Source organism: Hibiscus syriacus, unplaced genomic scaffold (assembly GCF_006381635.1).
Source record: "Hibiscus syriacus cultivar Baekdansim isolate YM2019G1 unplaced genomic scaffold, ASM638163v2 tig00111310_pilon, whole genome shotgun sequence".
NCBI lineage: Eukaryota > Viridiplantae > Streptophyta > Magnoliopsida > Malvales > Malvaceae > Hibiscus > Hibiscus syriacus.
Window position 1 is genome coordinate 369,681 of NW_024063053.1, and position 11,671 is coordinate 381,351.

Below are 11,671 nucleotides of genomic sequence, written 5' to 3' on the forward strand. Positions count from 1 at the left end.
CAATAAATCATTTAAAATACATTCCTAATAAGTTAAGGAAATATTTTTATAATTCATTGTATAAAATAATATAACCCAAATACATGTAATAATTATAATAAACTTATAGGGATTAAATTGCAAAATATCTAAATTAATGGCCCTAATTCAAAATATTATGTAATATATATACTAACAGTGTAATTTAACCATAAATACTAATCGGGATTAAAATATAAGGGACAAAATAAACTATTTTACCTAAAATATATATAAACATGGCAGTGACTAAAATATAATAAAATAAAATGAGAAGATAAAATTAAAATGCACAGAAACATGATTTCGTGACCAAAATGCAAAGCTTACAAATTACAGAGACCACAGACGAGGTTTGTCCATCTTAGAATTACACAAAAACCCCTCCCTAAAACGACGCCGTCCGGGGAAGGGTATAAATGCCCTTTAACCGACCATTAAGGGTATAAAGCTCTCAATTCTCTCTAAACTCCCTCGTCGGAGGGATGCCGGTCATCGGTCTGGCGTCGTTTGCTGTCACCGACAGCCATCGCCAACCACTGTTCACGGTGGTCGAAATTTATAAAAATACGCCAAAATAATCCCTTGTTTACCCTAAAACCAAAATTGAGAACCGTTTATCCTAAAAACTCCCCAATCGGCCTAGATCTGAGGTTATACCTTCGACGATTTGACTCTCCGAAGCCGTGTGGAGGCTCTGGCGGTTGAGTAAGTTCTATCGATCTCTTCTTTTTGCTTTCAGCTTGCTACTGCTGGTTGGTTGCCCTCTTTTCTTTGTATCTTTTGTTGCTCTCGATCTCTCCGTGTTTCTATTTTCGTCTCTCGTTGTCTCTCATTGTGCAGGATAAATGGCCTTTTATAGGCCTTGGACACCGTTCATAATGATAAAACCTACCCGGTGAGTCACCGGATCTACGGTGGTTACCATAAGGCAGTGAGGTATGCGGTCGATTTGCTTCTTTTGGATTCTTCTGTTGAGGCGGCAGTGGCGTGGCAACTGTTAACTGGAACACTTGGAGGCGGCGACCGGAATAGCCCCAAGGGTTGTAATGAAACCCTAGGGTTTCTGCTGGATGTATCTGGTCCGTTCATTTTTCTTTTTATCGGATGGTGGTGATCTGTGGCGGCTGGAGAAAATGAGGAAACCCTAGCTGGGTTTATTAGTCCTGAATCGTCTGGGCATGGATCTGCTTATTGAGCTTCCGGGTTGAATATAGGTCAGATCTGCTTCATCTCGGGTCTGGACCTCTGGTTTATCTTCGCGGGTATGGACCTTCAATTGGTATTCGGGTTTGGGCCTTCGGGTTTGGATTTATAAATGGGCCCTGGGTTTGTAACAATTTAATAATAATAATAATAATAATATATAATTATATTAGTACATAAACTCGGACGAAAATGACTGTCGACAAATACATCACCATTAAAAACTTAACGAAAGTGATTTACATGTGGCTTTTTATGAGTAAATTACGTCATCCATCACTCAATTATCTTCCACTCTTATTTTACTCGTTGAAATTTAATTTTTTAATTGAATCACTTAACTTTCAAATTACTCATATTTTAACCACTCTAACTTATTTTATTAATGTTTTCTATGATATGACATCTTTTAATTATTATTTTATTAATATATGCTTAAAATAAAAAAAGAAAGGGATGAATTGGAGAGGCCAATAAGAGTGAGGCTATGAGGGTGGAGTGAGTAGTTTGTGATTTAGGGTTTGTGGTATAATCTTTGGATTTGGGTATAATTTTAAATTTACTTTTTGATTTTAATTATATATTAATAATTGGGTATAATTTTAAATTTAATTTTCTATTTTAATTATATATTAATAAAATAATAATAAAAATGTCATATCATAAAAAACATCAATAAAATAAATTTATTTTTTAAAACAAGAGTAATTTGAAAGATGAGTAATTGAATTGAATTTTTTTTTAAATTTTAGTGACCAAAATATGAGTGAGAAGATTGTTGAGTGTTGAATGATGTAATTTACCCATAAATATGTCATGTGCAAACGTTATGTATGATTTTGAAACAAATGGAAGTTTAGGTACTATAATGGAACAAAAATGATAGTTTAGGTATTAAATATGTAGTTTACCCAAAAGAAAATTGCAGGAACGAATGGGTGGTTTGAGAAATTCCAGCTGTGCAAACAATTGGATGGAAGCAGAACCTTTGAGCTTGACCCTTGGAGATGGAGATTGGGAATGATCACTGGGATTTACGAAAGGGTCAAGAAGTGCAGGGAATTATGAAGTTTGCTCAAACTCATCCAATTACGTCAAACAACAGGCTCCAGCGGCCTTGTCGATTTTAATAACGTTAAGACTATTCGTTTAGTAACGTAGGAGAGAAGAAATAATGCTAAAGCCATTGTCAAATGATTCAAGAAATACGAAATCAAATTTTATTTTTTGGGAAAGAAATGTATGTTAGAAATCAATGAGTTTGGGGTTTATTTTAATTTTTATGGGAGGAGTGATCAATCAAATAATTTGAATTCTATGATCATTGCTTTCTAAAGTCTAATTACGGGGAGGTTATAATTATGATTCTATGCACGGACCAAACTAAATAGGGAGTGAAGAAATTATTAGATGGTTTCAATCAAGACTATTTGTTCACGTTATTTTTTTTTCTGATGTGAATCTTCACCGCTTTTCTACATGTAAATAAAAAATAAGTAGTTATTTGAAAATTATTTGAAAATTTGTAGTTATTATTCATTGGGATCACAGATAACGTAGTAAGTCGGGTCCATGAAATAATTTCTAATAGGGAGTGGGAGGGTTCTTGCACCTCCCAAATTTTTTGGTTTAATAGCATTTTTTAAGTCCTTATCGGTTTAAATTTAAGTAAAATTAAACTTTTACCCCTCAATTTTTAGATTAAATACATAATAAGTACTTATTACTTTGAAATTAAATATCTTTCCCTTCTAATATTTAATCATGACTTCATCCCTGATTATATAGACTTTAAAACAGGTTTGAAGCCGAAGATAAGAACCCTTGGAAATTTGGGTTGGAATTAAGGGCGGATGCACTAAGCTCCGGTAGGTGTCAAGTGCATCCCATTATTTTAAGAAAATGATTAAATTTAACTTAACGTATTAAGGAAAAAAGAAAAAAAATAAAAATTTTGCATGACCATTATTTAAAAAAAATTAAAATTTTAAACCCTATTTTTAGTCGAAATGATTAAAATTACATATTGTACGTTCATCAATAAATTAATTTTAGTCGAAAAAATAAAATACCAAAGATACTGGTACAGTACAAAATCTTAACCCCAAATCGAAATAATTACATAATATTCAGATGAACAAGAATTTTATAGAAAAGTTGGTGGAGTGCACGAAAGGTGAAGCTTCCTCCGCATGGCCGGAAGTCGAGTCCCGAAATAGACTTTTATGTTTTGACAGCAACTTTTTCCGATTGTATATTTTAGTGTCCTCTATGTTAACATCATGGGGAAATGATATTGGAGTTGCAAAAAGTTTTTAATGAAATAAGGTTGAATGGGGGCCACCTTGGCAAATTTCCCTTCACTCACTGCATGATTACATACATAACGTAATTCTAACTAAACCCCTGTTTGATGCTGCATTTCTTAGCCACATGCATTCATTTCCTTGAAAGGGGAAAAGATATGGCACTTGACTATTTAATGTCCCAATCACAAAGTGCCAAGTTACTTACCCAAATATCCAACAAGCCTAAAATATATTTAAGGCCCACTAGATTTTATATTAAATAATTAACATCTCATATATTAAGTTTCATATGTTGATTTTTAAGATTCTTGGCCCCTTAATATTAATTCTAAATCCTTTGGGTTTCTTGTCCAAAGATGTACGATAGTACCGATACCGAGTCCATTAGCATCAGAACTTACCCATGACTATCGATATTCACCCTTGGGTATCGATACTATAAGATTGTTTTTATGCTAAAAAAAGAGAATTATTAATACTCCTGAACTAGGGTATCGATACCAAATTTTACTTCGATATTTTTAAAAATACCCCAATATCGACACTTCTACTAGGGGTATAGATACATACTCTATCATCAGTATCGATACTCTTATGAGTACCGATATAAAAAATGGAATGTCTTAAGTGCACTCGGTTTCGATACCCATCCTGCGAGTATCGATACCCAACCCGTAGTACTGATACTCAATGAATGAGTATCGATACTTCTAGCCCAAACCCCCTTATTTTGACCATCAGATGAATGGTATCAATATTGTTCTTCCAGTACTGATACTCAAACATAAAAATGCATTGTTTACGCATGAAAATGTCTTCCCATACTACCCAAGTGCACTGTTGAGGTTTCCAAACGTTATTAAAGTTTTATGTATGATAGAAGGGGTCATAATAGGTCTTTAAACATGTTGAAAAACACCAAATGCTTAATCTACCATAGATGCTCATTTATGCTTCATAAACTCAATGCTCACTAGCTATGTGCATTCTAATGACTCACAAATGGTATGAATGAGTTGTGAATGTGTTACTTTATATTCCTAGCTGTTGGAAATGTCCTCAAGTCAATCAATAACCAAATTTCCTTTCCTCTAGCCTTTGAGTTTTCTCTTACTTCTTTCACTATACACAAATCAAGGAAATAAATTACTACGTCGTTGGGTCTCTAAATCCCCACTATAACCCATCTATGGCTACCGTGGCTCAAAACTTATATTTGAGGGCTTAAATTGAAGATTTAAAGATGGGTGGCAACTCTTACCTTTGTAAATCCGGTCAAGGCTTGTAGAACCACAAAGTTTTGACATTTGCTAAATTCTTGGGGAGGAGAGGAAGAGATGAAGAAGAAAGGAAAAAGACAAAATGGAGTGTGAGAAAATGGGGTTTGTTTCGGACATGAGATCACTCAAATTAATGTGTTTTAAACTTTTGTTTCAAAAAAAAAGTTACAAGTACTCTTTTATCCTAGGATTAAAAATGGTCTTTTCATCTCATTATCTCATATTGGGCTCAAACCAAGCCCAACTTGGAACATGCCTTCTCACAAATTTATTAATCTAATCTAAGACTCTCTCATATTAGTCTGAAACTTCTAAATTGTGATTTGGGGTGTTATAAAAACGGATCAAAACTGATAGTTAGGTATTGTACGCGTAAATTTATCTTAAATTAAAAGTAAAATCATCCTTGACTGTGGTTGACTTCGCAAACTATTAGATTGTGTTTTTTCCTTAAAAAATCTCTTATATATTTTTCTGATTTCTTTTCAACGTCATATTAGGGATACAAATCTTAATAAAATTAAAAAACAATGTTTTATCACAAAAAAAGGGTATACATGTACCTCAAATTTAAAGACGATAATACAAGAATGAATTGGGAAAGATTATTATTATTTATTTAGATGACCATATGACAAAAGTAAATAGGACACGTAATAGCGTGAGATATGAGTTAGATTCTGAAGGCGTATTGAACTGCCTTGGCCCCGCACTTGGCATCGCACTTCATATCGCAAATTGTCTCATTTCCCCCATCATCCTCGCATTCCTCCTTGCACTTCTTGGTGCATTTGTCGAATAGTCCTTCTTCTTCTCCTTTCCCTTGTTCTTCTTCTTTCCCGGCTCTCACACGCATTGTCACTCCCACTACAATGCTCACCACCAAAAATATTACCACAAATTTGTTGCTCATTTCTCTTTCTTCTTCTCCTTCAATTTATCTATGTATCTTTTACCCTTTTTTTATGAAATGTGTCAAATGTAACTAGATATTTATAGATGCACACATCATTTATTTTACGTTGTGATCCGTATGTTAAGGAATTTTAGTGGTAAAATCGTTGTCCGTTATAAGGTTATAATGATTATTTTTACTTATTTTTTATAGAATTTGTTTTCAGTGGGAGTGTTTATTATATTAGTTTATTGGAATGATATTTATTTAATTATAAATTATTTGAGGAACCTTCGGTTATTTCAAACTATTTGCTTAACTAAAGCTCTCATCTGATGCAACAGCCAAAGCAAATGCAATAACTTTAAAAACCTTCCTGATAATTAAAAAAGTTATAAATTTAATTTGCTTAACCAAACGTCCCCTTAAAGTATGTATGTAATTTTTTTTATATAATCTGAAGTAAGTACATGATAATTTTTGTTTAAAGATATCTATCAACCTTTCGACATTGATCGCTCACACTCCAGACATTTATGATGCTCGAACCTAGATCTTCAAGAAATAACAACAATTCCTTTACTATTAAAATTATTTTAGTTCATGCTAAAGTATGTTCGTATGCTAACGCTGATAAACGACTGAAATAACATAAAATAACTTGGAACATGGATTTCAGAGCACGTCGATTGTTGACATTCAAAATGTTTTTAGGTAAATTATGTGTTTAGTACCTAACTATAAGTTTTGATCCCTTTTAGTATATAAACTTCCTTTTTTTAAAATCATGTCTAACATTTAGTATTTGTTTCATTTTAGTACTTCACTGTTAAAAACATTGTTAAAAACATAGTGGCATTGTATTTTTTTATGGATAAATTGTATCATTTATCACTCACCTATCTTCTCACTCTTATTTTGATACTAAAGTTTAATTTTTTTTAATTTAACTACTCAACTTTCAAATTGCTAATATTTTACTCTGATTTATTTTATTAATAATTTTTATGACATGACATTTTTATTATTGTTTATTAATATATAATTAAAAATTAAAAATTAAAAATCAGATATATTAAATTAGGAGTAATTTGAAAATTTAGTAATTAAATTAAAAAAATAAACATTAGTGACCAAGATAGGAGTGACAAGATAGTTGAGTGATGAATGATACAATTTACCCATAAAAAAAGTGTCACGTGCAAATTATCCGTTAAGTTTTTAACAATGATGTACTAAAATGAAACAAAAACTAAATATTAGGTATGATTTTAAAAAATTAAATATTAAAACATTAAAACTAATAGTTTAGAGGGTTAATTTAGACTTTACATTACCCAATTTTAAGACAAAGTCAAAACAACTACTATTCCTTGCTTTTAGACCGAATCCGAGGAAGAACTTCAAATTCAAGGCAACAATATTTGTAACAAATTTGATGTGCATGTGACAGGAATAAAATTATGGTATGTGTTCCAAAATGGTATAATATACCTAGAAGTATAATGATTTCACACAAAAATTGAATATTAAGATTTTTATTTAAAAAATTTAATAAAAAATATGTTTATATCACAAATAAGTACCTAAAGTATATATATTTTTTCATTTAAGTACCTAAAGTATTTTTTGGTCAAAATAAATACATAAAATTATCTTTTTGGTCAAAATAGGTATCTAAAATATTTCGTGTCAAACTAGGTTCCTAAACTATTCAAACATTTTCATCTAAATTCTAAAAAGTTGACATTGACATTAATTAAAGAATGTTTTACGTACTTAAATTAAAAAAATGAATACTTTAATTACTTATTTTAACTAAAAGATATAACTTTAAATATTTCTTTTGATAAAAATATTTTAGATATTTAAATACTTTAAGTATTTGTTATATAAGCAAGAAAATAAAACAAATGAAAAAAATGTTTTTATTAGTCTCGAAATTAAAAAGAATACAAGAGTATTACTGTTTTGTTTAACTTTATTTATTCTCTAACTCTAATCTCTATATCTATGCGAAGAATATTTTATTACTAAAAACTTGCGTTGTTAAAAATCTTCTGAAGGTGAGTTTTCCACTTTAATAAGTTCTACATTGATACGAAATTTTGAAGCGCAAAAGAATCCAAGATGAAATTTTAAATTTGATTAAAAATTCGAATTCAACAATTAATTAATTTCTTTATTTTGACGAATGATTTTTTTTTTATACATTTTATACAAAATTATTTTAAAAAATATTAATTAACAATGATTGTCAATTGAATCTAAAATATACTCAAGTTTAGATGTATGTAATAACTCACCTTCACATCTTAAGCTCATCTATTGTAAGATCAATTTTGCTAACAACTATATCACTACTAATAATATTATGTATAACGCGATCTCGATCATCAATGATAATTTTATCTTTTTTGTTATTTTTCTTTTTGGCGAATTAGACTCTCCTATTCTTTTAGATTTGTTATGATCATAAATTGAATTCTTTTCTGCACTTCAAAATCGTAATGTCTATGATTCTTTTGTTTAATACAATTTTTTTGTTTGACTCAATTAAGACATTTTTACTAGTAGTGTCATTACCTAACACGGAAGAAGAAATAATATTAAGTGTTCTAACAATCTCATCAAACATATAAATCTTGGTTATGCTAATACTTGCGACCTTACTTAAGATAATTGGGGGAAAAAAAGTAAATCAACACTTGTGATTGTAAATACATATTTATACGTCGTAAATTTGTCTTAATTGAGACTTATATTAACATTATTTTAATTAAATATATCTATACCTAATGTTTATAAAGTTAATTAAATATAAATTTAAAATATTTATTTAAATTAATTTTAAAATAAATATGGCATTGTCATTGGAAAGTTGATACCTATACCTAAGTAGTCATTGGTGGTACATCCCTGAGTATTGTAAAATGTACATCAAACAGTAAATGTGGCATTGTCGTAAATTTAATGACGTCATGCCCAACTATTTATTTTACTTCCCCTAATTTTACTCTCTCTAGGAAATTTCAACTTTATTTAATAATATAACTATAACCCTCAGTTTACGTGTCAGGGAAGAGTGGAGTAAATTAAACAGCATCCTGCGTGGAATATCCGCCGCACTTTCCCACTTGTTTTAGATTTTAAAATATCCACTAATTGGGAAACAAAGATATTTTTTAACATATTATATATTAGTCGACAAATTATTTAATGATATATTGTTAAATTAAATTAAATAAATATAAACTTTAAAATTTTACTACAATACATAATTATTTTATTTAGTATACATCATGGAGACATGAACTATTAATTTAATTTTTTCCCTGCCAAATAAAGTCTTTGTTTGATGTGAAACTGAATGAACGGTGGTTGTTTTCAAGAAAACTATTAATTTTCTTGTGCTGAAATTTTAGGGTTCTGTTCTCAATTTCACCAATCTCTCCGATTCATCAATTTTTTTCTGGGTTTTGGATTAACAAGTTGATGAAGGGAACCAAGTGTGTCTTTGATGTTGAAATTCAATCGATTCGGGGCAATGAAGTATATTTTGCTGTCACGTTTGCTTGTAAATGTGCTTGTTATTCAGGGCAGAGTCAGGAAATTTGTCTGTAGGTAGGTCAATAAATAATAATTTAATTCAAAACTGTTGTATGAAATTTTAGATCTGTGTAGATTGTTTAAATCAATCTTCTGAATTAATAGAGCTCCAGTTTTTCCCCATAAACTAACTTCATTGATGGTATCTTACTGTCCTTTCGTATTTGTTTTGTTTGATTGAAAGCATGATAACTAGAACATCTTTTGAACCTATTTTTTTCTTATTTGCATGTTGCAAATGCAGCAGTCTCAAACATGGAAAATGGAATCTTAGAAGTTTATTACATTCTATTTTGTCGTATTAGTAAGTAACTAGTTTGTGTGCAGATAATTACCATCATAGCCCATTTGTGTTTCATGTTTATTTCTTATTTCCAAACATGTTGCAAAGTCTCAACTGAAGAACTAGAAGCTAATTAGATTTTTAACCTTATAAATAACTAGGTTATTTGCTCATGGTTGACATTAAGGCTCATTTGTGTTTTGGTTTATCAGTTGGTTTGTCCTTCCCGTCTTAAACCACGAAGTCTTTTTGCTTCTTCAGGAACTTGAAAATTGTTAATGAGATGATTTCTTGCGATTGAACTCTTGATAGAAAATTTTTACCGATAAACCATCCCTAGCCATGCTGTTTCCAATGCCCCCTTGAAAATTAGTTTTCATTGCTATAAAGAAAAAAATTGAATGGAGCTAGGTTTTTTATTTAACATAAGGAAAGCAGTTCAATGTTTTGTTTGTGAGCTATGTTGGTTTGAAAATTTTATAACTGTTGATTCGGTTCTTACCTACAAATGCAAACCTTCTTTTTCAGATTGCATGTTCCACTGCTGTGATTGACATAGCAACAGTTTGTTGGTGAAGAGTCATTGAATCAATGAAACCTTGGTTAGTATGTCTGGATTAATAATTGAAAGTCTTCAGATGCCGTTGCCCTAAGGTGCCTAGCACGGGTTCCCTTCTACCTTTATCCTAAGTTGGAGCTTGTTTCCCATTACTGGAGAGCTGCCATTCGTAGCCCTAAGCTGTTTAAAGCTAGACAGGAAATTGGCTCAGCGGAGGAGCTTCTGTGTGTGTGTGTGTGTGTGCCTTTGATCCAGAGAACTTATGGCAGATGTATGATCCTTTACGTGGCCTTTGGATTACTCTTCCTGTGCTTCCCTCAAAGGTCAGGAACCTTGCTTACTTTGGTGTGGTCTCTACTGGTGGGAAGCTGTATGTGCTTGTTGGTGGAAGCGATGACGTTGACCCATTAACCGGTGATCAAGATGGGAGTTTTGCAACCGATGAAGTCTGGTCCTACGACCCTGTAGTCCGCCGGTGGGCTCAACGTGCATCCATGATCTTACCCCGAGCTATGTTTGCATGTTGCGTTTTTAAGGGAAAGATCATTGTGGCTGGAGGTTTCACCAGCTGCAGAAAATCTATATCTCAAGCAGAAATGTATGATCCTGAGAAGGACGTCTGGATTCCAATACCCGATCTCCACCGTACCCACAATTCAGCATGCACAGGGTTAGTTATAGCAGGAAAGGTGCATGTCTTGCACAAGGGGTTATCTAAAGTTCAAGTTCTGGACAATGTTGGCTCTGGATGGATGGTGGAGGATTACGGTTGGCTCCAGGGTTCGATGGCAGTTGTACAGGGAGCACTCTACGTCATGAGTCATGGACTTATTTTCAAGCAGGTAAAGGAAGTGAGAAAGGTCGTGACATCTTCTTCAGAGTTCCGTAGGAGAATCGGATTTGCAATGACAGGACTAAGAGATGAAATTTACGTGATTGGAGGGGTAATTGGCCCTGATCGCTGTAATTGGGTCACTGCACCCACCCCCACCCCCCCCCCCCCCAAAAAAAACTTTTTTATTATTAAAAATATATATGTAAAAATAACTATTTAGACCTTCAAGTTTTAATTTATTTTGATTTTGTCTCTCAATTTTTATTGTTAATTTTATTTTACCCCTTGAACTAGAATCTTGCTCAGTCCTGGCTCTAATCTTACTCTCCTTCGTCATGCCACCTATGTCTGTATTGAAAGGGACATGTACTAGGTTTTCCTGGTGACACGAAGCCAACCGTAGAATATATATATATATACAATATGAAGAAAATTAGGAAACTGAAAAGTGTTTGTATTAATATCAATGTCCTTACCCTTTAAAATACGTATCTTTTGACTCAAGGCCGTGAGACGATGAGCTGAACTGCGGCTGCACCTTGCTAATTAATCTTAATTACCATAATGCATTAGTTGATGATCCAAGCCTGAAACGATTTCGGATTTTTTTTAGTATAACTAGAATATGTTCATTGTTATGCTTTTGAGAAATTTGATTAAATTATTAAGCAATATTT

The 11,671-nt window shown here is 31.9% G+C and overlaps 1 pseudogene; it reads left to right on the top strand.

Moving 5' to 3' along the window:
- The first annotated feature begins 503 nt into the window (after positions 1-503).
- Positions 504-11,312, top strand: LOC120158279 (annotated as a pseudogene).
- The last annotated feature ends 359 nt before the right edge of the window (positions 11,313-11,671 follow it).